The sequence below is a fragment of the Ptychodera flava genome, chromosome 7 (assembly GCF_041260155.1).
Source record: "Ptychodera flava strain L36383 chromosome 7, AS_Pfla_20210202, whole genome shotgun sequence".
In the NCBI taxonomy this organism is placed as follows: Eukaryota; Metazoa; Hemichordata; class Enteropneusta; family Ptychoderidae; genus Ptychodera; species Ptychodera flava.
The window spans coordinates 45,435,265-45,450,215 of NC_091934.1; the positions used below are offsets into that span (position 1 = coordinate 45,435,265).

The following is a 14,951-nucleotide window of genomic DNA, read 5'->3' on the forward strand; positions in this document are numbered from 1 at the left end:
AAATAATGAGATTAATAAATGCAAAACAACCTTATCAAATAAAATAGAGGCGGCATGTTCTGTTACCTTCATATACATAAAAAATTAATCAAAGTAAAATTATAAAAAGTAATAATTTGTTTCATTTTCAAACCATATGACCTTGTCAACACTAGATTAATTTGCAGCTTGTAGATCCAGGCCACATTAAGCAAAACACGTATTGGTACCTTACAACTGGTACGACCACCATTGGAGTGGCAAACTTTTAGCCTCAATAACTTTTTTGTTATACCACAGGGAACATTGTGGAATTCTTTTATCACCAGTACTACAAGATAACTTATGGTAAGTTGATGACAAAATAACCTTTCCTGTGGGCACTATTGTAATAAAATAGAGGCGGCATGCTTTATTGTATTTATAAAAATTCAAACATCAAGGTTTCACATTACTGTACTTCCAACTGTTTCTTTGAAAAATTCCTCAGACTTGTCCAAATTCCTGTATGATCACTTCAAAACCCTTCACTCAAACATTTTTTATTAAAGAGCAACAGCTGCACAATTAAACACTCTAACATGATACAAAAATATCTCTGTGCAGTTGTAACCGCCTGGCAGTCTGCGTTGTATGAATACTTAACCTTCATGGCCATGCAGTGTTGTTTAATTCTGTTGGTGTGAGTAAATGCACTACTGTTCAACAATCAGCATGAATTTGTTAGTGCAATGTTGTTTGTGTTTGTGTTATGATTTTGTTTTGAGTGCCGTACTGTTTAGGAAAGATTGTCAAAACAGTGGTTGTACACAATACACACAGGTGTTTTCAACCAAACTGGTGAAGCTGTCAATATGAGCATCTGTATGGCAGTATGTCCACGTACAGCCTTAGTCTGTGGGGAAAAGGTTGACAGACGATGACTCATAAACATAGGGATCATTTTCATGAGGCGCGATTCCATCTGTTGGATTGGTATGTGTTTTTCCATAAATGAAACTATTCATTACATAACACATAACAGTAAATGTGCATTATAAACCTACTTTGAGCTTTGAAATATCTACATGCAATGATTTCAAAAACACTGCCAGAGACTACTCACCATTGTGGCTTCATTTCAAATGGTAGCTAGCTCTGTGTACATGTGTGGGTATTGACAGATGTGAACAACTGGGCGTGTACATGAAATGGCATACACAGAGAGTACGGAGTACCGTAGTTACTATGATTAGGATATTACAATGATGGTATTGAAATAGCCCCTGCCAGCCTATCCTCTTTTGTTTAGCTAAAATATGCATACACATGGACACACTGTATACATCATTGCCTTGGTGTGGCTATCAGTCCTATGCTATGGTGGCACAATGTCATGTAAATCTAGTGATGTCAGATTGGTCATATTTGATGGGTTTGATAAACTCTATAGCTACATCTGATTTTTCAAAGGGTTGCATGAAATAAAAGATTAAAATCATCATAAATTATACTCTCCACCTTGAAATACTTCTCTTTTAAAATAAATTTTAAATTATTTGACTGAAACAATACTGGTTCGAAAATATGCATCATTGAAAATACTTATATCTATGTTGTGTCTGATTTAAATATTCTGAAGGTATATATGTCACTGACTTTATAAATTCACCTGGCATTTCTGATGACCTCCACTTTTTAGAATATGTCTTTAAAATTTCCTGATGTACATTTAAGTTGGACAGATAAACCATGAACACTCATAAAGATGGTTTTCAAAGAATACAGAATTAATTTACAAGATTTATCTCAGACATCTTGCACTACCACACAATGTCCACTGCGCAATATAGTTACTGATTCATTTCAAATTTGAATATCTGTGTTTACTTTATTCAAACAATGCTTTAAAAGGTGATAATTTTGGGCACATGTGGAGTTGAAAACCAAACACTCACTTTTGACATGCAAATGCAGAGTACCATGCATTTTGCAGTTACAAACCCATTTTTAACACAACAGCACTTCTACAAACAAACATTATAAAAGTACAACTGTAGCATGCATTGAGTAATGATGCAGGGTTCATACATGGAGCAGTTGGACACGTTATTATTCTCGGTTCTTTCAACCCAAGCACACTAAAAAAACATCACTTTTCCTCCTTTTCTCAGTTCCTTTAATACTATCTGCTAACAGTGACACGATTATGAAACTAAAAAGCAGGCTTACATACACCAGTACTGCAGTGCAATAGATGGTACAAACTTGCAAAATCTTTACAGTGACCTGTATTCCAATATAAATGTACATACCGTATTTGGAAATTTGACAGGACTAGTTTTAAGTTACAAAAGGATGATGTAAAGCCAACATCCTATGGTGTAACAATTTTGACCTTAAAAGAGGTGCTCTAGTTTTCTTTTTTCATCTGAGACAGAAACTGATCTCAAGACTGAGATGGATTCAGGTTGTTGGATTAATGATTCAGTATTCTCAGAACTAACTAATCCTGAGGAAAAGATAGGTGTCAATGTCTGTAGTTTGGGTCAAATAAATAAGATATCTAAGTAGTCACTCATTAACCCTTTTGAAGCAGCAACAGCACCATTATTTAACGTTGACTAATTTTTTGTGTAAAAGGTTATTTTGTTATTCTGCAGACAGAAATATTGGTTGGTTACCAAATGTTAACAGATCTTATTGCACGTAACTACCGTACGGTATTTTGATGGTGTAATTTGATAAAATCACTCACATCATGTAGAATAAGAAGAAAATTCTTACAACTTAGGGGGATAGAGTGTGTATGATACATTAAAAGACACATATTCCCTGTTCCAAGACACTATTTGTTTTCCCTAGAACCAGTGTTACCGATTCCTGTCCAGATTTCAGACTGTGATTGCCAAGTCTTGCCACAAGACTGTACCCTGACAAGTGCACTGTCTGTACTACTACTAGCTGAACACACTGTAGATGTGACAACAATCATACTGTCTGTCTCCTCTGCAAACACATGCACGTAGTAATGACTCAATTTCTGTTCCTACTGAGGAACTTGTTTCACAGGCTATTCACCTTGAAGGTACCAGGGTAGTATGGTGACATGTGTGCCTTGAAAGTGAAAAACAAACTTTAGCTCAGACTTTCCTCAAGACAACTTTCAACTATCCTCTTTAAAAATGTAGAATAAAAATTAGGGGACAGTGTGCAAATTTTGGTACCAGAGAAATATATTACATTCCAAATGGCTGATATACATGTACCTTTGTTAACTGAATGGGAAAAAATTAGAATTTTTGATTTTTAGAAATATAAGAGAATGACAATTTTATTTAGTCTCCAAGGGATTCAAAATGAGCCCAAACAAGTCGTAGCTTCAGAACTACTGTAGCTTCTGTTCACCAGGTGGTAGATCAGGAAAGAATTGTAAAAGTTAAAGAATCGCAATATATGTCTCTGAGCAAATTCTACCTGAGCTGAGAATGAGTTAAAAAGTACAGGTACTCTTCCCTGGTGACTTGGCATGACACTGATTGAATCTCACATGGGCTCTTGACAGCTGATATTGTGAGCAAAAAGACTACATAGGGTGTGAGTTTTGAAACAGTGTTAGTTCTATCGGTACAAATACTATCCAGGATAAAGTACATAATTACAACAGATATAGAGCTCAGCTGGTATTGGATGACAACATCTTGAGAACTGACAAAAGTTGAAGAATCATGTCACATCTATGATGTGTTCTACGTGGGTACTGCACTGAGGTGTGTACCATATACCGTATACTGTGGTCTTGGGGCTACACTAGCATCAACCCTACAGACAAGATATGGTGCCTACTACTTCCAGGAATACCAGGATAAAAACAGACATCAAGACGGTATAGTCTTAGGGCAAACACTGACATTCTATCTACATGTACCGGTACAGACTGTGTTATGTAGGTCATTTCCCCCACACTCATCATGACCTGAGTTCAATTAGTCTAGAACATTCTCAAGGTCACTGCCCTTGATGACCTCACAACCTTGAATTCAATTAGTCATGTTTGGAATGTTCTGGAAAGTTGATTAGTTGTGTAAGGGAGATAATTTTAGAACAGTAATTAGCATGTCAATAAAAGTTCTAGATTGTTCTTCTATGCCTTTATAAAAGGGACGTGCACAGCTTCCAGTCAGACTTTTGGGATCGTGTCTCTTGTGTGTTACTAAACTCCAGCAGTAGTCATTCTCAAGACTTTTCAAGACCTTCACTGTCAACGCTGGATTTATACTGTGGTCTTTGTGCAGCTTCAAGCCTGCAAGCCAAAGGACTGTTCATTCATCCAACTGACTGTTACAACTCTGAGACTGGAGCTTTGCCGTCCCAGCTGAGATAAGTAGTCTGTACACTTTTAAAGCTTGTACTCTGTCCCTAACTTAGCAATTAGTTTTGTTTTCGTAATAAATTTTGTTTAAACGAAACTGCTGAGTTCACCCTTTTGTTCGTTTTCTCTGCACGTAACAAATTGGGGGCTCGTCCGGGATACGAATATTTTGAGCCGTTTGACAACATTTTGCCTGCCTTTTTAAAAACTACAGTATTCTGTGAACTCAGCGAAATTTAATCATGGCGGAATTTAAACCAGAGGAAATGGATGACCTTGATCAGGACACATTTGATTCCCTCAGAAAAGACGACCTCATTGCACTGGCCAATTTCCTTAAAGTAGAAGTCAAAAGATCTATGCGCAAGAGGGAAATACAGTACCGTATTGCCAAACATCTAGTTGATTTAGGCCAATTTGAGGAATCCACCCTGAAAGATTATGAGCCCGAGTCTACCTCTGAACTCAGAAAATTAGAATTAGAAATGCAGACAAATTTGGAGATCAAGAAACTAGAATTACAAATGGAAAAAGAGAGACAGGCATTAGAAAAAGAAAAATACAAATGCAATTAGAAATGGAAGAAAGACAGAGAGAGAAAGATAGGCAGGAAAGATTAGAAATGAAACGTTTGGAGCTTGACAGTCAGGAAAATTCTTCCCTTCAGACAAGTTTGACATCACTAAGCATTTCAGGTTAGTTCCCCCTTTCCAAGAAAAGGATGTTGATAAATATTTCCTTCATTTTGAGAAAATTGCTCAGAGTCTGAGTTGGCCTAAGGAGTCCTGGTCTATGCTTTTGCAGAGTGCTTTGGTGGGTAAAGCCAGAGAAATTTACATTCAGTTGTCAGTAGAGCAGGCTTCAGATTATGATTCTGTGAAGGAATTAATTCTCAAGGGCTATGAGTTGGTGCCTGAAGCTTACCGTCAGAAATTTAGGGATTGTGAGAAGGTGAAGGATCAAACTTATGTTGAATTTGCTCGAACAAAAGAACAACTGTTTGATCGCTGGTGTTCTTCTGAAAAGGTCAGTCAGAATTATGACAAATTACGACAGCTTGTTTTGATTGAAGAATTTAAGAGGTGCATTCGGAGTGACATCAAGACGTTTATCAATGAACAAAAGGCAGATACATTGGAGGTTGCTGCACGTTTGGCCGATGATTATTCATTGACCCACAAATCTTCATTTCTCAGCAAACCATCCCAGTCCTTTTCCTACAGAAACAATGCAGGTAAATTTAACTCCTCCTTTTCATCCAAGAATTTTTCAAAGGAGAGTAGGAAATCAAATGACAACAGTTCACAAAATTCAAGTAACACTTCCACATCATCAGATCCCAAGTCTCAATCTCCTTCTGACAAACAGTTCGGTACACTTTCTTGTAATTATTGCAAGAAAGACGGCCATTTAATGTCAGAGTGTTTCAAATTGAAAAGAAAACGTGAAGGTCAAAGTGGTCAAAGTGGATCTAAGCCAACCGGCTTTATTTCTTCATCAACTCAATTAGAGTCTAATAATGTGTGCAACACATTTTCTGAGGTTAAACCCCTCTCATCCCCAATTAATGAGGTCAAGGTCAATTCTTCTCAAGATAGCATTATGGGTATTTTCGAGCCATTTATTCATAATGGTTTTATATCACTTTCTAGTGATTTCTCTTCCGCTACCCCTGTCAAAATTTTAAGAGATACCGGGGCTTCCCAGTCTCTTTTGTTGGCAGATACCCTGCCGTTTTCTGAAAAGTCATTTTCAGGTTCTAAAGTTCTTATTAAGGGGGTAGATTGTAATGACTACATTCCTGTTCCTCTCCATAATGTCTATTTGTCTTCGGACTTTGTTTCTGGACCTGTGGCTTTAGGTATTAGGCCTTTTTTGCCTTTTGAAGGGATTCACCTTCTTCTTGGAAACGACCTTGCTGGGGACAAGGTCATTACTAATCCACTTGTGACTGATAATCCTAGTTTAGATCAGGATCCAGAGCCAATTGAACAAGAGATACCCGATTTATTTCCTTCATGTGCCATTACTCGAGCCATGTCAAAGAAAACTTCTGAGAATCAAAATACTCTCAAAAATAATGTCACAGATGTTGACTTAAATGACACCTTTCTCAGTCAGGTGTTTGACACGGATCATTCCGTTATCCCTCGTGGATTTGAAACTTCCAGTAAAACTTCTGCTGACCAAAGTCAGACATTTTCTAGATCAAATCTCATTGCAGAACAACACAAAGACCCAGATATTTTGTCTTTGTTTGACAGGGTAGATGATGAAGGTAAAACTTCAGATAGCTCTGTTTCCTATTATACAAAATCTGGTATTCTCATGCGTAAATGGAGACCTCCAGACGTTTTGGTTGATGACGATTGGGCTATAAAACATCAAATTGTTGTTCCAAAGCCCTATCGTGCTGAAATATTGCGCCTGGCCCATGAATGCCCTGGGCTGGTCAATTGGGAGTAAGGAAACTTATCACAAAATTCTCAGTCACTTTTATTGGCCTAATCTCAGGCAGGATGTAGCACATTTCTGTAAAACCTGTCACACATGTCAAATGGTAGGAAAGCCAAATCAGACCATTCCAAAGGCCCCTTTACAGCCAATTCCTGCATTTCAAGAACCATTTAGTAGGATACTAATAGACTGTGTTGGGCCCCTACCAAAAACAAGATCAGGAAATGAGTACATGCTGACAATAATGTGTACATCAACTCGGTTCCCAGAAGCCATACCACTGAGAAATATAAAGACAAAGACTATAGTGAGAGCTTTAGTCAAATTTTTCACTTTATTCGGCCTCCCTAAATGTGTCCAGTCCGATCAAGGCTCCAACTTTATGTCTGGTATTTTTCAACAAGTAATGGATCAGCTAGGCATTAAACAGTATAGGTCATCCGCCTATCATCCAGAAAGTCAGGGTGCTCTTGAGCGATTTCATCAAACTTTGAAAAACATGATTAGGACCTACTGTTTTGACACAGAGAAGCAGTGGGATGAAGGAATTCATTTTCTGCTCTTTGCTGTTAGAGAGTCAATTCAAGAGTCTCTTGGTTTTAGCCCATTTGAGCTTGTATTTGGACATACAGTCCGTGGCCCACTTAAGCTCGTTAAAGAGAAATTCCTGTCTGACGACGATGATTGTCTGAATATTTTGCAATATGTGTCAGATTTTCGTACAAAACTCTCTAAAGCATGTGAATTAGCCAGAGAAAATCTTGAGTCATCTCAGCAGTCAATGAAAACCAGATATGATAAAAGCACCTCAAAACGGAAGTTTGAACCAGGTCAAAAAGTTCTTGTTCTACTTCCAATTCCTGGCAAACCACTCCATGCTCGTTACTTTGGGCCATATCTAATCGATAAGAAATTGAGTGATTTAAATTACATCATAATAACACCTGACAGGCGAAAACAAAAACAGCTATGTCACATAAATATGCTTAAGCCATATTTGGATAGGGATAATCCTACTATAACTCAGCCTGTCAGTGCAGTCAGTTCAAACCATTATGAAGATAGTGATACTGAAACTGACTTAAGTGAAAATACTCTAAACTCAAAGCTGGGCTCGGTCAAGCTTCAGAACTCAGAAATCCTGGAGAAGCTGGAGTCTACAAAGTTGGCACACCTCCAGCCAGAACAACAACAACAGGTGAAAGAACTGCTCCACGAATATAAACACCTATTTCAAGATGTTCCAACGAGGACAAACGTCATCTATCACGACGTTGATGTTGGGGACAGTAAGCCTGTAAAACAACATCCATACAGACTGAATCCAACAAAGCGAAATATCTCCAGAAGAAGTCAAATACCTGCTGGACAATGACTTTATTGAACCCAGTAAAAGTAACTGGAGTTCGCCGTGTATACTTGTTCCCAAATCAGACCACAGTTATCGTATGTGCACGGACTTTAGGAAGGTCAACACTTTAACAAAGACAGACACTTTCCCAATCCCGAGGATTGATGACTGCATCGACCGAGTGGGAAAAGCCAAGTATGTGACAAAATTTGACCTACTGAAGGGATTTTGGCAAGTCCCTCTGACGGATCGTGCTCGTGAAATATCCGCCTTTGTTACACCAGACGGATTGTTCCAGTACAAGGTGATGCCATTCGGAATGAAGAACTCTCCGGCAACGTTCCAACGGATGATCAACGACGTCATATCCGGGCTAGATGGGTGTGCAGCCTACGTTGACGACGTCGTCCTGTATAGTGACACCTGGGAGGAACACATCAAGCTCATGCGGAAGTTCTTTGAGAGACTGAGTAAAGCAATGTTGACTGTCAACCTTGCAAATCTGAGTTTGGTTGGGCGAGGGTGACTTACCTCGGACATACTGTAGGACAGGGTGAGGTAAAACCTGTTGATGCCAAAATCAGTGCCATTTCAAGTTTTCCCATACCAAACTGCAAACGACAACTGATGCGCTTTCTCGGTATGGCTGGTTACTACAGAAATTCTGTCCAAATTTCTCCACAATTACTGAGCCTTTGACTAACTTACTTAAAAAGAAAGTAAAGTTTGTTTGGTCAGAGCAATGCCAACAGGCATTTGATACACTTAAAGCCATACTGCAAAGTGCTCCAGTGTTGTCTGCACCAGATTTCACTTTGCCATTCAAATTAGCTGTGGATGCTAGTGATACGGCTGCTGGTGCTGTTTTATTGCAAGAGGATAGTCATGGGGTAGATCATCCTGTTTGCTATTTTTCACGCAAATTTAACAAATCCCAGAGAAACTACTCTACAATTGAAAAAGAGTGTTTATCTTTGATATTAGCTTTACAGCATTTTGAAGTTATGTTACTTCTTCAAATCAGCCAATAGTGGTTTATATTGATCACAACCCTCTTGTTTTTCTGCAGAAATTTAAAGGCAAAAATCAGAGATTGCTAAGATGGAGTTTAATGTTACAGGAGTTTAATCTTGATATTAGACATATCAAAGGCAGAGACAATTTAATTGCAGACTGTCTCTCTCGTATTTAGAGTTTATTGTTGTTCACTTTCAAGAAATTTTACTTTAGAGTAAAAAAATTTGAGTACTTAAATCTTTTTCAAGATTACATTTGTAAAAGAAAGATTTTTCTTTGAAAATTTTCTTTTTTTGAAGAGGGGGTGTGTTATGTAGGTCATTTCCCCCACACTCATCATGACCTGAGTTCAATTAGTCTAGAACATTCTCAAGGTCACTGCCCTTGATGACCTCACAACCTTGAATTCAATTAGTCATGTTTGGAATGTTCTGAAAGTTGATTAGTTGTGTAAGGGAGATAATTTTAGAACAGTAATTAGCATGTCAATAAAAGTTCTAGATTGTTCTTATATGCCTTTATAAAAGGGACGTGCACAGCTTCCAGTCAGACTTTTGGGATCGTGTCTCTTGTGTGTTACTAAACTCCAGCAGTAGTCATTCTCAAGACTTTTCAAGACCTTCACTGTCAACGCTGGATTTATACTGTGGTCTTTGTGCAGCTTCAAGCCTGCAAGCCAAAGGACTGTTCATTCATCCAACTGACTGTTACAACTCTGAGACTGGAGCTTTGCCGTCCCAGCTGAGATAAGTAGTCTGTACACTTTTAAAGCTTGTACTCTGTCCCTAACTTAGCAATTAGTTTTGTTTTCGTAATAAATTTTGTTTAAACGGAAACTGCTGAGTTCACCCTTTTGTTCGTTTTCTCTGCACGTAACAACTGTAAAAATAAAGTTCTTACAGAGAGACTCTTTGTATGTTTCAGCTGACAGTTGACAGATTCCTAAACAACAAAATTTCACAACAAAAAATCTGAATGGTGATTGAATATCTTTATAAACATAGTTTGCATTATGTTGACACAGCACATGGTATGATTTTGCACATACAAATCATAATACTGCTATTTTTGCATATGATAATCCTAATAGTGTGATTTTGTACATGACGATCCCACAACATTACCTGCTTTCCCCTACACATATGCCCAGCTAGCTAGCTGTTACCGGTAGTTGGTTCACCGAGTAACAAACATATTCCAACAAAATTGGTACTACAGTATAGTATGGTCATGAAAGGGTTATTAAAATTCACATGGTGCACAAAAAACATAGTAATTATCACAAACTACAAAATTATTGTGATAGCTAAAGCTTTCAGTTGCATTTGCAGTTTGTAATATCCAAATTATTAAAGACATCGATAAATCTTATCATTGTGGCATTATCACACACAGGAGTTACTTCAAAAATACCGTCAAGGACACTATGTGCTCACATTCGGTTTGAATTGGTCCATTTGAGAAATATTTAAACCACGAAAAACAAGAATGACAAAAGCAAATAAGGTCTCCAACTTAGGTACATGTACTGGAGGTCATCTTTAGGAACATGCATATCAACTTCTATAGCAATGGGACAAGCCGATCCTAAATATACAAGCAAATGTCAACAACAAAAAAACAGAGAAGGCTTGATTAAAAGAAAAAGTGGGAGTGGGCAAAAATGCACAAGGGATCTGGTAAAAAAGTAATGCTACATCATCAATCTTCTCGACCCTACCCCCTCCCGATATCAAATGTTCCATCCCTTGGTATTACATAAGACCAAATGACAGGAAGTACATTTACAACCTTCGAGATTTTTTAATTAATGCCATGAGTGTTATCATTCTAATGTAAACAGCACTTAAGTTAGTTACAGATAGTGAAATGTCTCTACTGTGGGCGGTGATTACAACATCTGGAATTATCCTGGATCCAAATTTCTCATCAGTTCTTGTATGTCTTACATAAAAAAGTTGCAAAAATTGGTCCAAAATGAAAAAAATCACCTCAGCTTTGTTTTCTGGATCAAATTTTACTATAAATTGATATTAGATATGACAAAATTATGTTTACAGCCTTCAAAACTCTCACAACATATCCTGGGTTGGTGTAGGTCATTTAAGGTCACAAAAGAAAATTACCTAAAATATACAAATTTGGGGGTTTCCCAACACTTAGAGCAGAAAATTTATCTCATAACATCCCTCAGGACTTTTGTACCAAATTACAAAGCTGTCAGACAAGTAATTTTGAGAACAAGTTTTCTTGACCAAAATGACAAATTGTCTTAAAATACAAATTTGTATATTTCAGGACAATTTCCACATATCTAACTATTGTCATCTCTGGACATCTGTACACCAAATATAAAAGCTGTCTGTCCAGGGGCTTTAAAAAGAAAATACTGTTTAAGATTTTTTGACCAAAAATGACAAAAATTGCCCCAAAACAGTAATATTTCCAATTTTGTCGTAATTTCAACAATTAGAAGGGTAACACCTTTGCAAACATCCAATCCAAATTTGAGAGCAATTGGGCTAGCGGTTTCAGAGAAGAAGAAATTTTACTTAAAATGAGAAAAGTAACCAAAAAATTCAGCAAAAATACAAAATTCAAGATATCTTCACGATATTCATTAAACTGATTTTGATCAACCTTAGAGACCTGTATACCAAATATCAAAGCTATCAGATTAGTAATTTTTCAATAAAAAAAGTTTTGACCAAAAATTTGGAAAATTGCCCCAAAATTACAAATATTAAAATTTCAATTCAATTTGTATACACTTGACTGAGGTCATCCTGAGGAACATGTATACCAACTTTCAAAGCAATCAGATGAGTGGTTTCAGAGAAAAACATTTTTTGACTAAAAACTGAAAAAATTACCCTAAAAATAGAAACATGCAAATTTCATCCCAAATTTTAAACACCTACTTTAGAATGCCTAAAGAAACCTGCACACCAAGTTTCAACCCAATCTGACCAACGGTTACAGAGTTTTAGCAATTTGCAGGGTTTTTCCTTTTCCCCCCTCATTTGCATATTTTTGGCACTGACATGTTCATTTGAACAAATTCACATCTCCACCCCTAGGTGCACCTGTACACCAAATACTAAGACAGTAGGTGCTGCGGTTTAGCTGTTTTTGACGTGGACGGACGGACATACATACATACATACAGACATGCAAATGGCATGCAAATGAACTGATTCAGCTCATACGATTACCTCACATTGGTATACCAAATGTGAGCTAAAAAATGACAATATAAGCTGACTGTATTCCTAATACAATATTTTGACGAGACACATTCTTAATCCCTCAACAGAAAGTATGTGTCTGCATAGACCTTTTAAGGTCTATGGTGTCTGGGAAAAATGAGTTCAAGAATCCTTGTACACTAAAAAAAATTCAAAAATGTCTTAATTCATGAAATGAGACACTAAATGTATAATAAATGTATAATAAATGTATATGTATTGTAATGTATACGGTAAAAGGAAAGGTCATTTTAAGGATCAAACGAGTGTACACTGGCTAAGTTTTTTCTGGTTTATCTAACTAACCTTATTATACAGGTAAACTCAGTTCAACTCTTCCGGGCAAAAGACATTTGTGGAAATTGGGTGGTAGGAACTAGCTGTGATATCGCAGCGGTACTTGTGGCGTATATCGAACGCGCTTGGGTCATTGGGGTCATCGCCACAGTTCTGCTGCGAGCCAATGCATGGGCTTATTTGGAAGTTTACTACGACACCGACCTGTGTCGTAGATTAAGCTCGCAAAATAATGTACTATAGCAGCCTTTGAGTAAATAAACTTGTATCATCTTTATCATTGACTATCTGAGACTCATTCTGTACACACGCTTACTACCTTGATGATAAGAACACATATTTTCGACCATTTTCCCGTGAGCCGTCGTCAGTTTCTGCGATGTTTGCCCAATCGTGCGTACAACGCACTGAATACGTTGAAGGTCAAAAGTTCAAATTCGAGTGGGAACCCATCAACGGCTAGCCGAAAAACGGTTGAAAATACATGTCGTCACAGTCGGGTTTGTTAGCAGGAGTAGAAGATGAGTCGTAGATAGTCAGTGATACAGTAGGTACAATTTGATTTATTCCAAGCTTTATTTTATTATTTTGCAAGCTAAATCTACAACACCGATAGGTGTTGTAGTAAACTGCCAAAAAAGCCCATGTGTTGGCTCGCAGCGGAACTGTAGCGATGACCCCAATGCCACAAGTACCGCTGCGATATCACAGCTAGGTAGGAACTAGTTCATACAGCAAAGGGTCAGAGGAGAGTTTACTTGTGGCAAGCTGTAATCTGTTTCAATGGAACGTTAGATGTAAAGGTTGAAATTTAAGGCAGTGGATACCTCATGCCAAAAGTCTTACAATTTTTCTCAGAGTCCAAGGAAACCGTCAGGTATTGCTTTCATAAATAAGAATCAGTATTTAGTATCGTTGTGCCAATTTTTAAAGATTCCTCAAAATAATCTTCTGAACTTTATTGATGTTTGAATTTCAAGATGCTTTTCCTCTTCTTCTTTAACTGAAACATATATTTTTGATTCTCATAAAATGAAACCATGAAAGGTTATTTTGCTTTGTATATTACAAAAAAGACTGCCTTTGTCAAATTTTGAGAGTTCAAAATTTAGTCCCACAGCCCTCTACAGTGAAAAGACCTGCCAAGTGCTGTAAACTGATCTCCTAAAATTCTCTTTGGGTGGATGAAATTTTTAAAGATTTCATGTTCTGATAAAGACCTTTTGCAATGAATGTTGTAAGTTACAAGTAACACTGACGATGTAAATGGGGGAAAAAGGTATATTTTGTATGCTATGTTTGCTTTTAGAAATTCTTTTATTATACACCATAGAGGGCGCTATTACAAAACACAGAATCACATCCAGTCTCCCAGGTGCAGGACTGAGGTTGTTGTTATTCTTTTTGGTGAAGCCTAGTACTAGAGAGTGTCTGTTTTCTAGAATCATATTTCATCTTTATGAAGTCAAAAAAGACAGATTTTTATACCATTTACTTATCACTGTGATTGTTTCTGTGTAACAATATAGAGCCACGCTTGCTTTGTTTCTAAGATACTGTGGAGTTGTTTGTGTGTGAACCAGCTGTTTATCATCAATGAAGTACTTCCAAAAGAACTGATACTCACGATACACAAAGTAGACTGATAACACTTCTGTAGTGTAATGAGTCATTGTCTAAACTTTTTATCAATTCGTGTACCATTTTTATGATGCATATACAGTGGCTTGCTAGAGCAGGAGACACAACGACCGTACAAAAGTCAGAGAAATGTAACAAACATGAACTTTACATATGAACGAGTAACACAAATATCTAACATTCACTGACGGGGAAAATATTTACAGCTGCAAGACACTGTTATCGACCCAGAACTGTGCCAGTCTCTGTTGTGGAGGGTGAGCAGCGCCCTCTACAGGCACAACTCTGAGAGGAACGTGTTGAACTTGAAGGTCACAACACATGCATGTCACCTGTACAAAAGACGCTTGACCTTTATGAATGGAGCCATTGATTACTGTACGGTATTTGTCATGAAACGAGAATGAAAAATTTCAACCATGCCTTCTGAAAAGCACATCAATAATCAGCAAATGATCATTTATGAATAATTATTTGTGGCAGGAGAAAGGAAACTGGACATTTGCGAAAATGATGTAAACATTTTACCTGATTTGGTACAGGTATTTTTCGGAGGATTAATAACATCGTACGCATGAAATGGTCATCAATGGAAGAAAGAATGTAATAT

General features: G+C 37.3%; 1 protein-coding gene across 4 annotated transcripts in view; it reads right to left on the reverse strand.

The window, feature by feature from the left end:
• The window catches only part of LOC139137676 (kazrin-like), an 82,790-nt gene that overhangs the window by 24,260 nt on the left and 43,579 nt on the right, over positions 1–14,951 (reverse strand). The window contains exon 1 of one of the 4 annotated variants that reach the window (XM_070705891.1): positions 1,085–1,222. The exons of the other annotated variants lie outside the window; for them this stretch is intronic. The gene's annotated coding sequence lies outside the window, so the exon portion shown is untranslated. Of the gene's footprint in view, positions 1–1,084; positions 1,223–14,951 lie in introns of those variants that run through there. 4 annotated transcript variants of the gene reach the window in all.